Source organism: Bos grunniens, chromosome 16 (assembly GCF_055505025.1).
Source record: "Bos grunniens cultivar Pamir isolate PY7600 chromosome 16, Bosgru_T2T1.0, whole genome shotgun sequence".
Lineage (NCBI taxonomy): Eukaryota > Metazoa > Chordata > Mammalia > Artiodactyla > Bovidae > Bos > Bos grunniens.
This window is the reverse complement of record NC_141180.1, coordinates 41,748,367-41,772,481: the sequence shown is the minus strand read 5'-3', so window position 1 is coordinate 41,772,481 and position 24,115 is coordinate 41,748,367. Positions and strand designations below refer to the sequence as shown.

The 24,115-nt window shown below is 37.1% G+C and overlaps 1 protein-coding gene across 22 annotated transcripts in view; it reads left to right on the top strand.

Annotated features, from left to right (window-relative positions):
• Window positions 1–24,115, top strand: part of DNM3 (dynamin 3) — a 658,236-nt gene that overhangs the window by 32,412 nt on the left and 601,709 nt on the right. The gene's annotated exons all lie outside the window — the stretch shown is intronic.

Here is a 24,115-nt window from a genome sequence, read left to right as displayed (position 1 = left end):
TCAGAAACCAATACAACATTATAAAGTGATTATCATCCAATTAAAATTTTTTTAAAAAGTGCTTCTTGGTTGAATAAATGTTGCTTCCTAAGACACAGAAACTTTTAGAGCTAACGAGTTTTAGAATTCTTTGGTTCACTCCCTGGGACCCACCCTCCATGGTGAGAGTGTGGAGTGGTGTGTCCTGTGCTCAGCTCTTGGCATGCCAGGCATCCATCTCTCTGGCTTGCCCAGGCCAAGGGTTAGAAACCAAAACACACTGAAGTACTTGGTGCCAAGCCAAGTGATTTTTCCTGTTTTCAACCTTGACACTGTAGTCTGCACATTGCCTGAATGAGTGGAAAATTTTGAGCAAGAAGTAACTTCTTGCCAGATCTATTTGAAATGCTCAAATCCACCTCTTTAATGGCATCTTTGTAGACACGCGTAATTGAGTTAGAGATGTCATAATCTAGGCAATTTTTTCTGCCAGAAAGGAAAAAAGAATTAGCTCTCTTGTAAATCAGTGCATATTGGCAACTGTGGCTTGTTTTATTAAGCAAGGAGTAGCCTCTATCTTTTAAAAAATGTAATTTTTTATTTTGTCTTTCATTGATAGAGCAATTGCAGTATGAGAAAAGACAAAAGAAACTTCCTGGTGTCCTTTATATAATTTCTCAAACTACAGTTGCAGGGGCTAATTGTTACTACATGAGATTTTTTTGAGGCTGTGTATTTGAACATCACGTATTTGGTCTTACGGAAAAAAAAATTTTGTGAATGCTTTTGGCTACAAAGTACCGTGTTCCCCTTTGAATTACGGTATGTGAAAACAACTGGCACATAGCCCAAGTGCTATTTCCTTTGTGCTCCCCTATCTGTTGCTGCCCTGAACGTGCCTGAGGAACTGTCATTTGCTTGCTCACTGCTTGGCCACATAGGATCTGGCCAAATCCTGTTCCCCAAGATAGCTTCTCCAGTGTGTGAATTTCACTCTTGCTTGAGTTTGTCTTTTCAGAGGCATTTCCTCACAAGGGAAGCAGATAGTTGTATCTGTCATTTGTAGTTAACTATTGAATTGTGTTGCTTCATTCTAGAATCATCCCTTTTCTTTCTTTTTTTTTTTTTTAACTTTTTTTTTTTTATTGCTTTCTTCTCTAATTTTATTTTATTTTTAAACTTTACATAATTGTATTAGTTTTGCCACATATCAAAATGAATCCGCCACAGGTATACATGTGTTCCCCATCCCGAACCCTCCTCCCTCCTCCCTCCCCATACCATCCCTCTGGGCCGTCCCAGTGCACCAGCCCCAAGCATCTAGCATCATGCATCGAACCTGGACTGGCAACTCGTTTCCTACATGATATTTTACATGTTTCATTGCCATTCTCCCAAATCTTCCCACCCTCTCCCTCTCCCACAGAGTCCATAAGACTGTTCTATACATCAGTGTCTCTTTTGCTGTCTCGTACACCGGGTTATTGTTACCATCTTTCTAAATTCCATATATATGCGTTAGTATACTGTATTTATGTTTTTCCTTCTGGCTTACTTCACTCTGTATAATAGGCTCCAGTTTCATCCACCTCATCAGAACTGATTCAAATGTATTCTTTTTAATGGCTGAGTAATACTCCATTGTGTATATGTACCACAGCTTTCTTATCCATTCATCTGCTGATGGACATCTAGGTTGCTTCCATGTCTTGGCTATTATAAACAGTGCTGCGATGAACATTGGGGTACACGTGTCTCTTTCCCTTCTGGTTTCGTCAGTGTGTATGCCCAGCAGTGGGGCTGCTGGATCATAAGGCAGTTCTATTTCCCACCCACCTCCCAGAATATTGGAAATAAAAGCAAAAATAAACAAATGGGACCTAATTAACCTTAAAAGCTTCTGCACATCAAAGGAAACTATTAGCAAGGTGAAAAGACAGCCTTCAGAATGGGAGAAAATAATAGCAAATGAAGCAACCGACAAACAACTAATCTCAAAAATATACAAGCAACTCCTACAGCTCAACTCCAGAAAAATAAACGACCCAATCAAAAAATGGGCCAAAGAACTAAATAGACATTTCTCCAAAAAAGACATACAGATGGCTAACAAACACATGAAAAGATGCTCAACATCACTCATTATCAGAGAAATGCAAATCAAAACCACTATGAGGTACCGTTTCACACCAGTCAGAATGGCTGCGATCCAAAAGTCTACAAATAATAAATGCTGGAGAGGGTGTGGAGAAAAGGGAACCCTTTTACACTGTTGGTGGGAATGCAAACTAGTACAGCCACTATGGAGAACAGTGTGGAGATTCCTTAAAAAACTGGAAATAGAATCATCCCTTTAGTTTATTCTAGCCACGTTTTTCCTGCACCCATATCTACAAAGAAACATAAGCTCTTGACCTGAAATTTTCTGGTTGTTTATTTTCTCTTTTTCCATTTACTTAATTGTAAATGAATTCATGTCATGAATTATAATCATTAGTTCTCATGGAGGTATGATGCTGAGTTATTATCACTACAATATTTTACTGCCATACCTTATTTTTATTGTCTGAGAAATTAAAACTGATGTTTATAGGTGATAAATGTTTTGTGCTACCTCAGGATAGAAATCAACATATTAACAATTACTTTCAGTTTAATTTAACCTTCAAATAGTTAAAGGTGGAAACATAACTTTACATAGGCTCAAGTTAATTTTTTTAAAATTGTAGTTGATTTACAATGTTGCTAGTTTCTGGTGTACAGCAAAGTGAATGCTATATATGTGTGTGTATATATATATATATATATTCTTTTTCATACTCTTTTCCTTGAGGGTTTATAACAGGATATTGAATATAGTTCCCTGTGCTATACAGCAGGACCTTGTTGTTTATCTATGTTATATATATGGTAGTTTGGGTGTGTGTCTGTGCTCAGTCACTCAGTCATATCCAACTCTTTGTGGTCCCATGGACTGTAGCCTGCCAGGCTCCTCTGTCATGGAATTTTCCAGGCAAGAATACCAGACTGTGTTGCCACTTCCTACTTCAGGGAATCTTCCTGACCCAAGGATTGAACCTGCATCTCTTGCATCTCCTGCTTTGGCAGGTGGATTCTTTATGTCAGCCTCCATCTGGGAAGCCCATATAGTAGTTTATGTCTGCTAATTCAAGTTAATTGTTTTTAATATGGAAAGTCCTGACATGTCCTGTAATTTTATGTACAGCAGCTCATATCTGATATTCAGCTTTCTTCACTAGTCATTTTGATCATAAAGCCATAATTAGGTACCATTGGTGGGAGTTACTAGAAGTGAATATGTATTAATAGTACCTAAGAAGACAAATGTGCTTTGAAGAACTATTTTTGCTATCAGTTCTGATGGCTTGCTTCAGAACCTATTTAAATACTTGTATATTTGCTATCACTATGTTTTTCATTGTTATGAAAATATTAACTAGTATCTGTTTGACATAAATTGCCCCCTATATTCCTTACTGGTTTAAAGTAAAATTGGTGACATATATATAATTTTTGTGGACTCTTACTATATCCTCATTAAGAAAACATGACTGAAAATGTTAGGTGGAACCAGTTGAAAACTAATGTGATTATATTTTAATTGTGAACTAGCTGATGATCTGGGAGTCTTTTTCTCATTTGGGACTTGTATACTTTTGAAGTCTCTTGTGTATTGTTCACTGTTCTGTAGAAGGTTCATGCTAGTTGCCTGAAATAGGAAGTAAAGAGTTGAGCTTCAGTAAAATGGTTTCTATTGAACACTTATTATATACCAATTACTTTGCAAAACAGATTATGTATCAAGAGATATAGAATGTTTTCTGTACTCAAAAATATATGCTATTAATAAAAGTAAAAATATCCAGTTTGCACTGGATATTGTCCTAAGTGGTGGGGCAGAGAGGGTTGTTTGGGATGGAGGTTTGGGGTGGAGGTCAGGGAGGAACTGGTGCCCATTGTTTAGAAATGGGCAATACACAGTTGTATATTGTATTCAATTCAGTTCAGTTGCTCAGTCGTGTCCAACTCTTTGTGACCCCATGAACCACAGCATGCCAGGCCTCCGTGTCCGTCACCAACTCCCGAAGTTTACCCAAATTCATGTCCAGTGAGTTGCTGATGCCATCCAACCATCTCATCCTCTGCCGTCCCCTTCTCCTCCTGGCCTCAATCTTTCCCAGCATCAGGGTCCTTTCAAATGAGTCAGCACTTTGCATCAGGTGGCCAAAGTATTGGAGTTTCAGCTTTAGCATCAGTCCTTCCAAGGAACACTCAGGACTAATCTCCTTTAGGATGGACTATTTGGATCTCCTTGGAGTCCAAGGGACTCTCAAGAGTCTTCTCCAACACCACAGTTCAAAAGCATCAATTCTTCGGCTCTCAGCTTTCTTTATAGTTCAACTCTCACATCCATACGTGACCACTGGAAAAACCATAGCCTTGACTAGATGGACCTTTGTTGACAAAGTAATGTCTCTGCTTTTGAATATGCTGTCTAGGTTGGTCATAATTTTCCTTCCAAGGAGTAAGCATCTTTTAATTATAGATATTGTATAGATACAGTACACAGTCATGTATGTATTCTGTGCTCAATTCCTGGAGCCCTAAGAACAGATGGGTATGTTGCTGTTAGGGATCTGATTTTACCAAATATTAAACAATTCTTCATGAAATTCCAAAAATAAAGTACAGTCTTCTCTCAATTTACATGGTAGTTTTATTCTGAGAAAATCCAATGTATTGCTTAAATTCTTGTTTGTATATAAAGCAGAATTAGACTCCAGCTCAGATAGCTTCATCTATATGGAGGTGTAGAAAGTTTGATTAGAAAATTAACAGGATGTGGGGTAGATGTTCAGTGTATAGGACTCTCTCCCTAATTCAGGATGTTTAACATTCCTGGTTCTGCAGTCACTGTGAAATATCGTCAATAATTTCCAGACTGCCCTCCTTTGACAGCCAGTGCCTTAGTGTAATATCAATCACTATGTAACTTCTGTATCCCAATTTTCCCATTTTGTTTAAGTATTTGGTTGTTGCTGTTTTGATTTTTAGCTGCCAAAGAGGATGTTTAAAATGTAATCCTCTAATAAGTCAAAGTTCATGTGTTATTTAAATATTTTCTCCAGGAGGATTAATTTTGTGGATTTCATAAGTAGTATATTCTTTATTCAGTTTAGCCACATTTGCTAAGCTAGGTACCATGTAGGTCTGAGCTATGGCTTTTGCTCTTATGTGGATGGCTAATAGCCCACCAGGAAAATCAGTTGTGTGGTGAGTGTGTGGAGAATTGGACAGATGATAAAACTTTGTGGAGGGTTGAGGGAAGGTCAGGGGAAATGACAGAGATTGTTACATTTGAGTTAGGTCTTAAGGAATGAGGATGATTTTTACAGGATTTAGGAGCATACTGTTTTGTAACAGAAAGTTGAATTTCACTACCTTCTAGTGTTGGAGGGCCCACTGTGGAGGCGTGGGTTGGCAAGGGCTCACTACAGGGACAGTGGCACTGGAAGGTTCCACTTTGGCATAAACCCTCTTGGAGTTTGCCATTAACCTTATGGCTGGGTTGCCTCAGGCCAAACCCTCCAGGGAGAGAGTGAAACCCCACCCATCAGCAGATAATTGCAACTAAAACTTTACTGAGCAAGACCCTGCCCATCAGAGCAAGACCCAGTTTTTGCCATCACCAGTCCCTCCCATCAAGAAGCTTACACAAGCCTGTTAGCTTCATCCATCAGAGGGCAGACAGAAGAAGCAAGAAGAAGCACAGTCTCACAGCAGATAAAGCAAAAACCATAGTACAGAAAGTTAATCATAATTAAAAGCAGAAAGCTATGTTCCAGATGAAGGGACAAAATAAAACCTCATAAAAGCAACTAAATGAAATGAAGATAGGCAACCTTCCAGAAAAGAATTCAGAATAATGATAGTGAAGATGAACCAGGATCTCGGGAATACAATGGAGGCGAAGATTGAGAGGATGAAATAAATGTTTACCAAAGACCTACAAAAACTAAAGAAGAAACAAACAGAGATGAAGAATACACTAGAAGGAATCAATAGCAGAATAACTGAGACAGAAGAACAGATAAATGACCTGGAGGACAGAATGGTGGAAATCATTGCCATAGAACAGAATATAGAAAAAAGAATGAAAAGAAATGAGAGCCTAAGAGACCCCTGGGAAAACATTATACACACAAACATTTACATTATAGGGGTCCCAGAAGGAGAAGAGAGAGAGAAAGGACCTGAGAAAATATTTGAGGAGATAATTAGCTGAAAACTTCCCTAACATGGGAAAGTAAATAGTCAACCAAGTTCAGGAAGCACAGAGAGTTCCAACCAGGATAGACCCAAGGAGGAACACACTGAGACACACAGTAATCAAACTGGCAAAAATTAAAGGCAGATAAAATATTAAAAGCAACAAAGGAAAAATGACAAATAACATACAAGGGAACTTCCATCAGGCTATCAGCTGATTTTTTAACAGAAACTCTACAAGCCAGAAAGGAATGGCATGATATATTTAAAGTGATGAAAGGGAAGAACCTACAACCAAGAATACTCTAACCACTAAGATTCTCCTTCAGATTTGATGGAGAAATCAAAAGCTTTCCAGACAAGCAAAAGTTAAGAGAATTCAGCACCACCAAAGTAGCTTTACAACAAATGTTAAAGGAACTTCTCTAGGCAGGAAACACAAGAGAAGGAAAAGGCCTACAGAAATGAAACCCCAAATAATTAAGGAAACTTAATTTGACTATGCCAAAGCCTTTGACTGTGTGGATCACAATAAACTGTGGAAAATTCTGAAAGAGATGGGAATACCAGACCACCTGACCTGCCTCTTGAGAAATTTGTATGCAGGTCAGGAAGCAACAGTTAGAATTGGACATGGAACAACAGACTGGTTCCAAATAGGAAAAGGAGTACGTCAAGGCTGTATATTGTCACCCTGTTTATTTAACTTATATGCAGAGTACATCATGAGAAACGTTGGACTGGAAGAAACACAAGCTGGAATCAAGATTGCTGGGAGAAATATCAATAACCTCAGATATGCAGATGAAACCACCCTTATAGCAGAAAGTGAAGAGGAACTCAAAAGCCTCTTGATGAAAGTGAAAGTGGAGAGTGAAAAAGTTTGCTTAGAGCTCAACATTCAGAAAACGAAGATCATGGCATCCGGTCCCATCACTTCATGGGAAATAGATGGGGAAACAGTGGAAACAGTGTCAGACTTTATTTTGGGGGGCTCCAAAATCACTGCAGATGGTGACTGCAGCCATGAAATTAAAAGACGCTTACTCCTTGGAAGGAAAGTTATGACCAACCTAGACAGCATATTCAAAAGCAGAGACATTACTTTGCCAACAAAGGTCCGTCTAGTCAAGGCTATGGCTTTTCCTGTGGTCATGTATGGATGTGAGAGTTGGACTATGAAGAAGGCTGAGCGCTGAAGAATTGATGCTTTTGAACTTTGGTGTTGGAGAAGACTCTTGAGAGTCCCTTGGCCTGCAAGGAGATCCAGCCAGTCCATTCTGAAGGAGATCAGCCCTGGGATTTCTTTGAAAGAAATGATGCTAAAGCTGAAACTCCAGTACTTTGGCCACCTTATGCGAAGAGTTAACTCATTGGAAAAGACTCTGATGCTGGGAGGGATTGGGGGCAAGAGGAGAAGGGGACGACAGAGGATGAGATGGCTGGATGGCATCACTGACTCAGTGGACATTAGTCTGAGTGAATTCCGGGGGTTGGTGATGGACAGGGAGGCCTGGCGTGCTGCGATTCATGGGGTCGCAAAGAGTCGGACACGACTGAGTGATCTGATCTGATTGTGATTATGTAAGTATTATTCACTTAATACCACTATATCAAGATTGATCATCAGAAAAATAATAGAACTCTATCACCAAAGCTACAGTTTAATAGAAAAACCTGTAATCACTTTTAAAAATCCATATGCATTTCAGAATTATCTTAAAACTTTAAAAAAAAATACAAATGCTCAGGTATTGCTTTTTTCTCCAGAGCTCCAGATATGTTTCTAATGAGCAGTCATGTTTAAAAACACCTGGACTATATGATGATCTTTTATTTTTATCTAATTTGTTTCACTTTTTCTATTTCATATTCAATGATCCCATTTTATTTCGTTTATGTTCTCTAATTTCTCCATCTTTTTTTTTTTTGATGTTCTTTCTAAAGCCTTTATCAATTATTGTAGAAAAGCTTTTGTATACACTTATGTTAATTTGTACAATATATGTCTTAGAAAATTTATGAGGTTTTGCCAAAATAAAAAATTATGACAGTTTGATTCTACTTCTTTGACTTAGTATGAATAAAATGCTAGATTTCTGGTTAAAAAATAGATATGCAACAAGAAAGGTTTACTGTATAGTATAAGGCAATGGCACCCCACTCCAGTACTCTTGCCTGGAAAATCCCATGGACGGAGGAGCCTGGTAGGCTGCAATCCATGGGGTCTCTAGGAGTCAGACATGACTGAGAGACTTCACTTTCACTTTTCACTTTCATGCATTGGAGAAGGAAATGGCAACCCACTCCAGTGTTCTTGCCTGGAGAATCCCAGGGATGGGGGAGCCTGGTGGGCTGCCGTCTGTGGTGTCGCACAGAGTCAGACACGACTGAAGTGACTTAGCAGCAGCAGCAGCATAGGGAACTGTAACCAATATCTTGTAATAACCTATGATGGAAAATAATTTAAAAAATAATTTATGTGTATTTGTGTAACTGAATCACCTTGCTGTGCATCTGAAACATTGTAAGTCAACTAAACTTCAATAAAAAAAATACATATAAAAAAAAAGCAAAATGAGTAATTTATGGAAGAATGAAGGCATGATTCTTAGTTGGAAAATTTTTCTGTTTATTTTCCTATTAGCATTTCCTAGGAAAAGTGAAGTCAAGATGTTAGTAACTGGAACAATAGGAGAATGGCTTCCACCAATTTTGGCATGCTGACCAGGCCCCAGTTGTACTCCAACTCAGTTTGTAGAACTATGTTGCTTTTTTCCTAGTCTCTTTCTTTAGAAAAGAGAAAATTTGGAAACTATTATCTGTTCTGAAAATTTATAGAAATTGCTACTTAAGAAGTCTCTTTTTGAGTATCTGTCTCATTCAGGTCCAATTTGGGTAAGATGTTCTCACTTTGGAGTCAGTTGAAGAGTAAGAATTATAGATGTATTTTTTAAATGATAGATAAATTTGATAATATTTGTAAAGCATGTTATAAATTGGAAAGGATTACAGAAATTATTCTTCTGATGTTAAGACTGAGGAAGAAGTATAATCATAGCAAAGAGGAGCAAAGTAATTCTATAATTATTAGGGTCTGAGTCTTGTGTTTGACATAATTTGTGAAGACACTTGACAAACTTTAACTCAGATTTTATTTATAACTCATTTTATTTTTTTATAACTCACATGTTGTACTTACTGGATGTGTTTGGATATTTAAAGATATAATGAAATAGTCCTTTAAGAAATCAAGTTGAGTCATACTTCAAGGTGAAAATATCTTGAATGAGCTTTACTTGCTGTGAAGTTACTTGATCTCTGTAGGTGACATGTTTCTCATCAGTAAAATTGTATGTATTTCCCCAGTCTGTTAAGAGTTTTTAAAATGGATATACAGCACACAGCTTGATGCCTGACCTGTAATAGGTTCCACATTTCCATACATGCTTGACATAAAACATTACTATTAATGTTATTTATTTATTTATTTTTTTTAAATTTTATTTTATTTTTAAACTTTACATAATTGTATTAGTTTTGCCAAATATCAAAATGAATCCACCACAGGTATACATGTGTTTAAAACCCCCAATTCAACAGACATTTATTGAACACCTACTATGTATTAGACAATATTTTAAGAACTAGAGAACAAAGCCAATAAAGGGATCATGGATTCTTATTTTCTAGGAACTCGCATTCTAACTGCAGAGACAGGTAAGCAATTGGTGTAATAAATAAGTAAATTATATGATAGGTTACAGGATGGTTAGGTCTATGGGCTTAAGGAAAGGTGAAGCAAGGCATGGGGGATCAGTATTGCTCAGGGGGAAGAGACAAAGCCTTGGAGATGACAGCATTAATTGTGTCTCTTGAGTTGAGAATTGGCATTGCAAATAGCAACATAAAGTTGTGAGAAATTGGTCCCAAGCAAAGAACAGATAGTTTTGGGAGTGAGAAGCCTACATTTCCTAAAGAAGTATTCAACCCTTTTGTTCTGAAGAACAGTCGTTATGCTCTAGAAGCTGTGAAAATGCCAGATGTTAACTATTAGGCTTAAAACATGTGAAAAGTTATACACTTTTCCTTTCTCCAGAAAGTAAGAAAAAATAGTATTTTTTATCTTTTCAGTGACAGTAAAATAAGCATTCCTCATAGTATTATCAAATCTTTCCTTTAGGAGCTATTTCCTTTACTTCCTAATGGATTTTGCCCTAATCCAAACTAGAGGCACATTTATGTTAAACCTCTCATTATATGACATTATTACTGTGTTTTCAAAACTAAGAATGTTTCTGTTTTTCTCCTGAGTGTCACTTGACTTCAGGAAAGGAATGTGAGAAGGCCTCTTATCACAGTTAAAGTAGTTATTTAAGTACATTATTTAGTACTTTATGGTAGACAGTTCTTTTTCTGGAACTCATTTTAAAACTTAATGTGAACTCAATTTAAAAAATTCTTAATCAGATATTAGTTTTTCTGTATTTTAAAATCATGTCACATCCATACACAGAATATACAAACACTTTATGTATTTTTCAGATACATAGGTGCTCAGACATAAACTTGGATGCCATTTATATATATGTATAAATAGTGTATAGATATGTATATATACATATGTAAGCATATTTTAGTAATTAAGTTAATTCAGTTAATCTCTTGTTTGAAAGAATTGGGAAAACCATCAGATTCCTTAAAAGTAAATTAATTGTGGCATTTGTTCAAGTCAAAATGTTTCAGTAGTGTCTGAGAGTTCTTACATTTCTATGTTGCAGTGAGAAGGTATACAGTGGTATAATCGATAAGACTGGATTTTCAAAAGTAGTTTGAGAATTCCATGCTTTTGTCATCAAAATATGATATTCAAATAGCTCATTACTTGTCAAATACATATATATAGTTAGTGAGTCTGAATGACTTGCTATTCTTGCATTTATTCTGCAATTTCTGGAGTTCATGATTGCTTTGTTTGAATTACATGTGCTAAAGCTACTAAAAAGGCCAGTGTTATTCCCTTGGAATAAGCAAGCAATTTTATCTTTTCCTACTTGATGGAAGGACTAACTGTCCCTTTTTGAAGACAGGTTGGAACACATAGGATGTAAAAATGACTCTTGCATAAGTTATGACTAGACTCTGAAGAAGTAAACCAAGTATTTACTGACAGTATAGAGTTGTGCAATGTATGAGAGCATTGATCTGAATTTGAACACTGGGTTCAAAATTCTGTCTTGTTACTTTCTAGCTGGCCAATCTTGGGCAAGTTACTTAGCCTTCTGGGCTTTAGTGTCCTCATCTGTGAAATGATTGGAATAATAGTAACTACCTTTAGGATCATTTTGAGAATTAAATGAATTGGTATCTGTAAAGCACTTAAGACAGCTTGTTAAATAAATATGAAAACAGGTATCACAGTAAGTAAAAGAAAATGAGTCTTAATCTTTTAAAGAAATATACTGGAATCCTTACTGATAAAATGATGTTGTATCTGGGATTTGCCTCAAAATAATCTCATAGGAGAGTGGAACATGGGAGTGAGGGAGAAAAGGGATGAAACAAGGTTGTTCATGTGTTGGTAACTGTTGAAGTGGAATGTAGATATGTGATTTATTACACTATTCTTTCTAATAAAAGCTTGGGATTTTCCAATAAAAAGTCAAAACAACAGAAAAGGGCACTTTGCCCCTTCCCATTTTCTTTTTCCTTCCTTCCTCCCTCCCTCCTTCTGTATCACTCCTTGTCTAAATCTAGTATACCTGTTCTGTCTTTTTTGGTATAGTTCAAATGCCACCTAGTATGAAGCCCTTCTTTGTAACCCCAGCCCCATCCCACCTCTTCTCTTCTGACTAATGTAACCCCCAGACCCCTCTTGGGCCCACCTGTGACATGCTGTGTGGCTCTGGGATTATTCCCATTTGGATGTTTTTCTTCTAGGCTTAAACTCCAAGGGGGCTAGGATAATCATGTAATTCCCATGGCAAACACCTCACATATCACATCTTCGTAGAACAAATGGCATTTGTTGACTATAACTGAAAAGGAATGTAAAAACTTGATGCCACAGTTTTTTACTAAGTACTGTGTTTCTGGATGAAAGATTATTATTAAGACTTTATAATGGTAGTTCCAAATAGAGATACTTGTGACTTTAAAGTATTTTTGTCTTTTGAAGTATTTCCTTTTATCATTTCAAGGATTTCGTTTGGAAAGTTAATGTTGTCCAAGGTTATTAGCTAGCTTACAGAAATATCCATCTAATTCTGGAATACAGGGATTCTGACATGTGTGATTCTTGCTTTCTGTTTTGTAGTTATGGAAAATAAGATTTTCTTTTCATCTGTGACCCACATTATTTTTTCTGCTTATAGACTTGAATGATACAAAGAAGAGTCTGGTATGAAATTAGATAAAGTTAATGTTGAAAACCTAAATCATCGAACTTAGTTTTGCTTCTGGATAGGCCTTGCAACCATAGAAATAAAATAACCATAATTTTAGTCATCTAGCTCCCCCCATGACACAGGTAAGGTTTTCTTTAGGTATATTCTTGAAATATGTAAAACATATAAAATACATTTTGTTAAGTTAAAGCATATTTTATTATTTTAAAAATTATGTATTGACTTATTTGGCTGCATTGGGTCTTAGTTGCAGCACACGTGATCTCCGATCTCACTGTGGTGTGCAGGATCTTTAGCTGTGGTATGCAGACACTTAGTTGCGGCATGTGGGATCTAGTTCCCTGACCAGAAATTGAACCTGGGCCCCCTGCACTGGGAGCATGGAGTCTTAGCCTCTGTACCACCAGGTAACTCCCTAAAGTATGCTTTAAACCCAAAGATTTTATGTCTGTTAAACAGTTGTAACTGGAATCTTTTTTATAAAGCAGAGGCTATTTTAAAGCAAAGAATTATAATTAACCTCTCATTTAAGTGTTTTAAGTTTGCTTGTTTAATAAGTTGAACTCACCCAAGGTGACGATTCCATTCATCTTAGTCTTTTCTTTACAATAAATCTTTCTTGCTGAATTTATTGCCACGTAGTGAAATTGGGCTACCTTGAATTTCACTTCAATTTCTTTTTCATGTATTAATACATCATCTATAGAGGTACTAATCTCCAGTGAAATGGTTAAAAGAAGATGCTAACAGCAAAAAGAAGCACTAAGGGCACCAGCAATCTGTAAACTAAATGATCATGTTTCTAAAAAAAATTAAAAGTGAGGTCATATTGCCTAACAGCATTTTTACTGCCTTGACTTTCTCACTTGCAGTGGAGAGTAGAGTCTCTGACTTTGATTTTCTCCACTCACTGCTGCATTACCACCCCAGTGACATGTTCTCATTAACCCAATTTCTTGACCTTTTAGCTACTGCACTAAAGAATTCAAGTTCACAAGAATTGAATTGCCTCATTCATATGTGCAGGGTTCGAATCATGGTTAAGTTTTAGGCGGGTGTCTGGTTATGAACAGGCTGCAAGTGAGAGTGAGTGTTCTTTAGTGAGGATCTGTGCTTGCTAAGCTGTATCATTACCATTCACTCCTTTGCTCATTTAGCTTTTCCATAGCACTAAGGACAGTGATTCTCAGTGTAGGCATTGTGAAACATTATGCTATTTTTGGCTGACTAATGAGGTTCTGAAACAATTTTAAAAAAGAGCTTTCATTTAAAAATATATCACATGAAATTATTAAGAAGAATGAAGGAGTAAGTATTGAAGATAAGATGTCCAACAACTCCTCCAAATAAAGATTACTCATAGTTTGCAGAAGTGTTAATGATTTTTTTTTTTCTTTTTACATAGATGAAACAAAAGAGTGTCAGAGCTTTTCTCTCGTGCTTTCTTCGGGATAGAGACCTTGTTCCCTATTCCACTGAATCCTTCCTTGGCAATCAATAAAGTGCTTTGCACAAATTGAATATTCAGGAATTCACTTTCATTTGGAGCTTCCCCCATGGCTCACTGGTAAAGAATCTGCCTGCAGTGCAGCAGCTGCAGGAGACTTGGGTTCCATTTCTGGGTCGGGAAGCTCCCTTGGAGGAGGGCATGGCAATCCACTCCAGTATTCTTGCCTGGAGAATCTCCATGGACAGAGGAACCTGGCGGGCTATAGTCCATGGGGCTACAAAGAGTCAGACATGACTGAAGTGATTTAGCACACAAACAGGCTAAAGGTACTTGGTACTATTGGGACCTTTCATCAAAAAGATTTATCTACCTCTGTAAGCGCATTTTTGACCTTAAAGATCAAGTTCTTTTTTTAATGGAAAAAGACATAAGTCTTTGGAAAACCAGAAATATCCTGAGGAAATTACCCATATGATGAGATCCTCTGTCATTCTGGGAAATTACGCTATAACAACTTTTGTAAAAATTTCCTAAAATTTTAACATGGAGCCCCCTATATTTTCTGTCAGTGTTTCTAGTTGTAAAATAAAGTAAATAGATTTCATGCTAATAATGTTATCTGTAATATTCCCACAATTTAATATGCTGTCTCCAGATAAAAACTAATGTACTTTTGGCTTTTCTACTAGTTTGAATCACCTGTATCATTCTGCCCATATTCAGTTGCTAACATGTATTCAGGGTCTGATGTATGAAAGGCATTGTTCTAGTGGTTTAAGGAAGCAAGAGTTGGAAGTAGTTAGGATGTCCTTTCTTTATTACAATTTTCAAATATCAAATCATAGTGAGTTTGAATGAAAAAATGACTCACTCTGTTGAGTAGCTGTGTTTTTAAAATCTAGGCTTTATTTTTGTTGTTACAGATCAGAGAAGAGAACAAAGAATTATATGATGTGTGCAATTAGTGCTATCCACTGAGAGTCTATACCACTTTAGATTACTTTGGATATTTGAAAGCATATTTGAAAACATGAAAGCTTTCAGAGAGGTGTGTGTTGGAGTTGCAGATAATGGAAACCACTCTAGCTATATAAGCACAAAAGAAAAAAATGATCTGCCAAGGGAACTGCTGAATTGCTACCTTTATTAAGTTTAGGAAGCTGGGGCTCAGGATGTCTCTTTGCTTATTTCTGGTTTGACCACTTTAGTCACAACCAGTAGTCACGAAACAACTTTCATCTTTTGGGACGATTTGTCTTTTTGTCTTTTAGGTGTGATTCTCAATCACACTGCTGCCTGCACTATTAGCTTCAAAGCTGTCTTCTGCTTTCTATTGGTTTGGCCAAAAAGTTTGTTTGGGTTTTTCCATAACATCTTATGGAAAAACTCAAGTGAACTTTTTGGCCAACCCAATGGATCTAGAGCAGCAAAGCAAAACAAAACACAACCTTGAGTGCTGCTTCTCTCCTACTTAACTTGATTCTGAATTCAGGTGAAATTCAGAATGGTGAAACCTAAACTGTGTTGAGAATGCTAGTTACAAAGGAGTCTGGAAAACAAGGCTTTGGCATTCAAGCCTCTGCAGTATAGGAAGATAAACAAGGAGATTGGAATAGAAGTTGAGTTAGCTGGTTGCTTTCTCTACCACAAATGCTCTTACTATTCCCTATGATTTCTAGAAAATAATCTGAAATTTAGAATTTGAATAAAGGAAATGATTTTCAGATATAGACCTGTATTTTGTATTTATGTCTCCATGCAGATTTTTTAAATAGATTTTTTTTTTTTTAATCTAAGTCTTCAGAAGAGTATCTGGTAATCAGGAGTTACATGGTCAGATGTGCCAGCTGGAATTGTTGAAGTATCTATAGGTGTAGTTATAGTTTATATTCACTGTCTTCTCCTTAGAACTTGGCTATCTTTTGAAATTGAACTTTTCCCACTGATACTTATGCTAGTGAATTTAATTAAAATTATTATTATCATTTGCCATAGAGAGCATCAAATAGAGCAAATAGAGCATAAACAGTATTAGTTTACTAACCTCTTTAATTTTGTGATCATGATATTGAATACACATTAAGTATAGTGTAGAATATTCAGCCCCAGGGCAGACAATGGCAGCGGAGAGTCTGGGGTGCCTCTATATTCTTAAGTAGAATATACTTAAGGTAGAGCTCTTTCTTTCTGGAGGAACTTAACATTTAAGGAAACAGACAATACATAATGCTTTTTGATCTGAAAATTCTGTCCAGTTTTATCTTTTCATGTAGAACTGAGCAGAGAGGCTGAGGGGTGTGATTTTCAGCTGTAATGGGAATACTTATGTGACTGGGAAATTTTCAGATGAGATAATGCGAGATTCCAGGCAGAGGGCCAGGCTGAGCCGTAAGTGGCACCATAGAACCAGGCTGGGCCTGAGAGAGCTGGGGAGTCAGCATGAAGGCCTTGGGGGAACTATTGTTCTGTGTATGTCACTGAAATGGCAGCCTTTTTCATGCAGTATATATGTTTAAATACCAGCACCCAGAGAGCCCTACTTTGATGTGTTGCCAAGCACCTTTGGCCTCTAGTGGCTACTGAGTGGGGAGAAATTCCAGCCTCAGTGAAAGCATCCGTTAGTAAAGGAATTTGTCCATCACCTACCTCAGTTTCTCCATGGAGACAGTTTGTTATTTGACCTGAAAATGTTACATAATGTTTTAGGAACCAGATCTTAGAATTTCCTAGAAAATAATGAATTTGCAATACCAATCAAATGTTATTTCTCTTTAAATAGATTTTTTCAGGCCTGCCTAGAATTATCATTTTTTACTTTATTTTGAAATAATTTCAAAATAGAAAAATTACAAGAGTAGTATAGAAAAATTCTGTACCCCCCTTCACCAAGCTTCTCAGACAAGCAAAAGCTGAGAGAATTCAGCACCACCAGATTAACCATTTTTTAATGTTTTGCACACATATGTGGGTATATTTCCTAAGAACAAGGACATTCTCTTAATATAACCACATGGATATATAGTCCCTATTCAAAATTTGGCAGTTGTCCCAGTAATATTCTTTAGAGCATATTTCCCTGTGATCAAGGTTCTAAGTCAAGATCACATATTGCATTTAATTTTCATGTCTTTCTAACTGTCTAATCTGGAACATTTCCCTAGCTTTTCATTTTCTTTCATGACACTGATATTCCTGAGGAGTATAAGCCAGTTATCTTATAGACTAACCATTAATTTTGGCTTGTGTGATTCAATTTTTAACAAATAAATGCCTTTATATTTTAATTTGAAAAACAGAAATATATGAGAAAGAAAACATTCACCTATGATCCTGCTAATCCAAGAATATAATTGACATTGATATATTTCCTTTCTTTCCCTATGAATATATTTTCTAAATTATTGAGATCATTCTGTATATGCAGTTTTTTATATCGATTTTATGAGAATTTCCCATCTTATGAAATGCTTTTTGAAAGCATATTTTAATAACTCCTTCATATTCCTTATTACAGTTATAGTAACATATTTGAATATTCTCTTATTGTTGGACATTTAAATTGCTTCAGAAGCTCAGGACATTCCCAGTCTGACTTTTGAGTAAGATTTGCTTGTTCCCAATGTGCCAGTGTACCTGTCTGTTCAGAGTGCTTGTCACACAATCTGTAGTGACAGTGTATTTTCATTTTCTCAGTTTGCCTGCTGGGAGATCACAGGGAGTTGAATATAGCTGAGTCAAACAGATGTTCAACTTGAATGCATCTTCAAAGTCTTGTCTTCTTCCAGTCCTGTAAAAACTTCTTGGACTCTGAGAGAAAGAGAAAGCTTCTGGTTGAAAGAACACCCCATAGTTTTTCAGTGGAAATAGCTGCCCATGGATTCCAGTTTGGTTCTGGCGTTCCCTTTGATGCTTTGTAGCAATGATGAAAGAAGCAGAGGTTGACTGTGTCTGTTGCCTCCTGAAGTGCTTTTTCCCCTTCCTTCAGAATAAAGAATATGCATCATGTTCTCTGTGATTCTTTTCTTGACACTCCTGTCCAACCCTCCATGTTGGACCCAGCAAGGTTAATCACCCTTACTTCTGAGTTTTCCATGAATCCTGCCCTTAGGTCTGTTACTGTCTGTCCTTAGGTCTGTTACTGTAAGTCCTCATGCTGTATTGTGTATAAGTCTGGCTCCCCCATAAAGTTTTGAGTTTTCTATCAGTTGAACTTTGCCCTGTAATGAACTACCCTAAAAGTTAGTGTCTTAGAACAGTAGCCATTAAAGTAGCTCATAACTTTGTGGAATCAGCAGTTTGGACTGTGCTCAGTATGGCTCAGTTGATTTTTGCTGGAATTAACTCTTAACAGATGGCCACTGGGTTAGCTGGGGGCTGGCTGATTGATGACTATCTGTTATTCTCTTGAGGTCTCTCATTCTTAAGCTACTTGGGCTTATTGACTCATGGCTGTGGTTTCTTGTTGATACATGGCTGTGACTCACCCTGTGGTTCCCAAGAGCATTAAGAGGGCAAGCTCTTATGTGCAAGGACTTTTCAAATTTCTGCTTCTGATACATTTGCTACTGTCCCATTGTCCAAGGAAAGTCATATGGCTGACCCCAGAGTCAGTGTGAGAGCATTATCAAAGGGTATAGATACGTGAACAAATGGGGCCGTTTCTTCAGTCAATCCACTATAAGGTCCTTGATGTCAGGGTTGAACTTATTCATCTTTCTACCCTTAGTTTGTGTCATGTGTTTGACACAAGTTAGGTCCTTGGGAAAAGTTGAACTGATCTATATAGTTATCTGACTCCTTTAGCATTTCCGCAGACACTACAGTATAGCGAGAGCATTAAGGCAGTACTCCTGGGTGCCAAACGTTAGGAGACTGCTTCTGGCTATTGACCAGTTAGTTGATAAGGAACGTTCTAAGGAGAGAAGGTGGGTATACACTTGGTACTTTTTTTAAGTCAGATTAAAAAAATAATTATTTACTTATTTTAATTGGAGGCTAATTACTTTATAATATTTAGTGGGTTTTGCCATACCTTGACATGAATCAGCCATGGGTGTACATGTGTCCCCCATCCTGAACCCTCCTCCCACCTTCCTCCCCATCCCATCCCTCAGGGTTGTCCCAGTGCACTGGCTTTGAGTGCCCTGTTTCATGCACAGAGCTTGGTTAAGTCAGATTTTTAATGGAATCCTAATAACATTTATCTTCTAGGTAAAGCATACATATTTTTATAGTTATATTGTACCCTTAATTTTCTTAAAAAGATGTCCATGATGTTTATTTTAATCTGATTATGTTCTATGAAACTATTAGGCTGTATTAGAAGCTATTAGGCTATATTAGCTGTATTAGAGAGCATACACTTGTTTTTAGACCATATCCTGTAAAGTCAAAGCCTCTGAAGAAATCTTGAAATTTCAAATAACTAGAAATTGTTCCTCCTTTAGATCTATGCACTGGGGGTCTCTGTTGTAGTCCTCAGCCTTTAGCAGGTCTTACTCTGTGCTTCCTCTGGCTTCATGGGACTAGGAGTTGGAGGGGTCAAGGATGTGCCAGGGGTCACATTGCCACCTAGAGATTGTACCCTTCCTCCTCCTAAATTACGTTCCAGTGACTCAGACTCCAAAATTTTCTGTTTTCTGTCTAAATGACCTTCAGTTGCTTTCAAGACCAGTGTGGACCTCTTTGCCTTTTTCCTAAAGGCAGATAGCATCAAAGTATACTCCTGAGGCCCAAGAGATGGCTAAGGCATAGCATTTGCACAGTGAGGGGTTAGGGAGCAGATGGATCCTGGACTCTGGGTTGGGGTGCCCATAACCATGCTTTGGAGGCTCCTAAGGGTATGGGTTGGAACTGGGTATATGATGAGATGTTGACAGGTCTTAGGCTAGGGGCACTTTGCCTTGAACTGCAAAGGTTGTGGATGATTGATCAGGAATCTTGAAAGGCTGTTTGTTGACAGTAGTGGAGTATTCTAGAGTAGCAAGAGCTGGACTAGTTGCGTTGTTTTTGTTTGTTTTAATTGAGGTATAGTTGATATTGTTGCTGTTCGGTTGCTCAGTTGCATCTGACTCTTTGTGACCCCTTGGATTGTATTACCCCAGGCTTCCCTGTCCATCCATTGACATGTCCATTTACATCTGGGAGATAGTGACCATTGAGTGTCCACTCTCCCTCATGTCTATTGAGTCAATGATGCCATCCAACCATCTCATCCTCTGTTGCCTCCTTCCCCTCCTGCCCTAAATGTTTTTATATATGGGGGAGCCTGGTGGGCCACCGTCTATGGGGTCGCACAGAGTCGGACACCACTGAAGCGACTTAGCAGCAGCAGCAGCAGTATACAATATAGTGACTCATAATTTTTAAAGATTATATTCTACTTATAGTTATTATAAAATATTAGTTATAGTCCCTGTCTTGTACAATATATCCTTGCAGCTTATTCACAGTAGTTTGTACCTCTTAACCTGTTACCCCTGAGCTCCCCCTTCCATCTCTACTCTGGTAACCACTAGTTTCACCTCTGTATCTGTTATTTGGCTTGTCTTTTATTTATTAGTTTGTTGTAATTTTTAGATTCCACATACAAATGATATCATACAATATTTGCCTTTCTCTGTGTGACTTATTTCATTTAGCATAAGGCCCTCCAAGTCCATCCACCTTTTATAAATGACAAAATTTCATTGTGTTTTTATGGGTGAGTAGTATTTCATTAGAGATGAGAGTACCAGACCACCTTACTGTCTACTGAGAAACCTGTATGCAGGTCAAGAAACAACAGTTGAAACCAGACATAAAACAACTAACTGGTTCAAAATTGGGAAAGGAGGACAACAAGGTCATATATTGTAACCCTACTTATTTGACTTATATGCAGAGTACATCATGGGAAATGCTGATCTGGAGGAATTACAAGCTAGAATCAAGATTGCTGGGAGAAATATCAACAATGTTAGATCTGCAGATGATACCACTCTAATGGCAGAAAGTGAGGAGGAACTAAAGAGCCTCTTGATGAAAGTGAAAGAGAGTGAAAAAGCTAGCTAAAAATTCAACATTCAAAAAACTAAGATCATGGCATCTGGTCCCATCATTTCATGGCAAATAGATGGGAAAGAATGGAAATAGTGACAGACTTAATTTTCTTGGATTCCAAAATCACTGCAGATGGTGACTGCAGCCATGAAATTAAAAGACCCTTGCTCCTTGGAAGGAAAGCTATGACAAGGCTAGACAGCTTATTAAAAAGCAGAGACATCACTTTGCTGACAAAGATTCATATAGTCAAAGCTATGGTTTTTCCAGTAGTCATGTACGGATGTGAGTTGGACCATAAAGCAGGTTGAGCATTGAAGAATTGATGGTTTTGTTTTTTTTTTTTAATGTAAACAAATATTTTTATTTATTTAAAAACACATTATCTAATTTCAACAGAAACCTACAAACAGTAGATTTGCTTGGGTTAACATATTGGATATAGTTTGTATTTTTTTTTTCTTGTTTTATTTTTATTTTTTTATTTTTATTTTTTTATATTTATTATTTTTTTTATTTTTAAAATTAAAAAAATTTCAGGTATACACGTGCTCCCCATCCTGAACCCTCCTCCCTCCCCTCTCCCCATACCATCCCCCTGGGCCGTCCCAGCGCACCAACCCCAAGCATCCAGCATCGTGCACTGAACCTAGAATTGATGGTTTTGAACTGTGGTATTAGAGAAGACTCTTGTGAGTCCCTTGGACTGCAAGGAGATCAAACCAGTCAATCCTAAAGGAAATCAACCATGAATATTCATTAAAAGGACTGATGCTGAAGCTGAAGCTCCAATACTTTGACTACTTGATGGGAATAGACAACTCATGGGAAAATATCCTGATGCTGGGAAAGACTGAAGACAGAAGAAGGGCATGACAGAGGATAAGATGGGAGATGTCATCACTGACTCTATGAACATGAACTTGAGCAAACTCTGGGAGAGAGTGAAGGACAGAGGAGCCTGCCAGGCTACAGTCCATAAGTTTGCAAAGAGTTGGCCATGACTTAGCAACTGAACAACAACAAAAAGTATTTCATTGTGTGTGTGTGTGTGTGTGTAATGAATATGGCTTCCCTTGTGGCTTAGCTGGTAAAGAATCTGCCTGCAATGAGGGAGACCTGGGTTTGATCCCTGGGTTGGGAAGATCCTCTGGAGAAGGGAAAGGCTACCCACCCTAGTCTGGCCTGGAGAATTCCATGGACTGCAAAAAGTTGGACATGACTGAGCAACTTTCATAATGAATATATATGTATATATGTACACACACCATATCTTTATCCATTCATCTATTGATGGGCACTTAGGTTGTTTCCATATTTTGACAGTTGTAAATAGTAGTACTGTGACATTGGGCTGCATTTATCCTTTCAAATTAGTGTTGTTTTTTTTTTTCTGGGTATGTACATAGAAGTGGAATTGCTGGGTCAAATCGAAGTTCTATTTTTAGTTTATTAAGAAACCTCCAGGCATTACCCTGTTGGCCCAGTGGTTAAGACTTTGCCTTCCAATGCAGGGGTTGCTGGTTCAATCCCTGATTGGGCAGCTAGAATCCTTCATGCTTTGCGGCCAAAAAATCAAAACATGAAAGAGAAGAAGTATTGTAATAAAATTCTATATAGAGTTTAAACAACAATGGTCCACATCAAAAAAATATAAAAAAGAAAGAAAAATATCTAAAAAGAAAAAGAAACTTCCATAGTATTTTCCAAGTGGCTGCATAGACTGGTCTGTTTTGAATTCTAGGAGTTTTGCTAGAAATCAAAAGACTTGAGATATTATGACCTAAACACTGCTAATAGATGGTTAACTTACTACACTTTAGGGCAGTAAGTAAATTTGTTTTTTTCTTTTGTGAGATCATGAGCTGAAAGGTTTGTTCCTATTAATATGTGTGAAAATTATGAATTCGTATTCTCTTTTAGGAAAACTGTCAAGTTGTTAAGCTACTTTTCCTCATTCAATGGTAAAATCTTTTATTTGCAGTCCAAGTAATTAGTGTATGAAGAGTGACAGATAATAATGCAGTAAGTACCAAGTACTTTAGTGTTTGAGAGACTTTAGTATTTGTTCATAAGTCAGATGGTAAGTTAATGGGTACATAATGGAAGGGAATGCTAGAGGTTCATCATATTGAGGCATTTATAGTTTTAAGAAATAGAAAGCATTTTAAGGGCGAAGCAGATATAAGAAACAATTTAGTGGACTTGGGTGACTAAAATGAATTTTAGTGATGGCTTTTATGTGTCTGCCCCTCTCTTCTGCTTTTTTTCCAAAATCCCCATGGTCAGTCACTTTGCCTTTGAGTCACTTTGCCTTTGCTATTTACCTTAGGATTTTAGGAATTTAGAATAGTGTACGAGTTATTAACAGAAGAGCTGGAATCAAAGCTCATTGTTTCTGGCTGTGGCTTGAATTTGAAATAAGAAAGGGCAAACAGAAGTCTTAGTCTTTAAAACATGAGTATTAGATTAAGTCATTAGTGGTGAACATATGTCTAGTAATTTCATTTACAGGCATTTGATTAATGACTATAAGCATTTCTTCAGATTTACATAGCTCTCTTAAAGCTAAAAAATTTTTTGGAAGTTAGCACAGAGTTATCATCTCTTCTGGTTTAATGTTTAAAAGAGTCATTACACACCTTACTAGAAAGTTATTTCCTCTTGGTTATAGTAGAATTATATTTTAATGTGTTGTGGTTGAATAATGTATTATCATCATATACAAGGGCAAGAGAAGGTAGATTTATCAGGCAATTGAATTACTGGAGATGTAATTGCTGTGAGGGAAATCCTAATTGCCTGTGGGTTATAGACAAAGTGCTTCCTATTTTCTACTGGAGATCTAAAATTGATTAGATTCAGGTCAGTAGACTTCTGCTGTTACTTAAGGAATCACAGAATTATAGAGATAGAAGGATTTTAGAAATCATCTAATCTAACATCC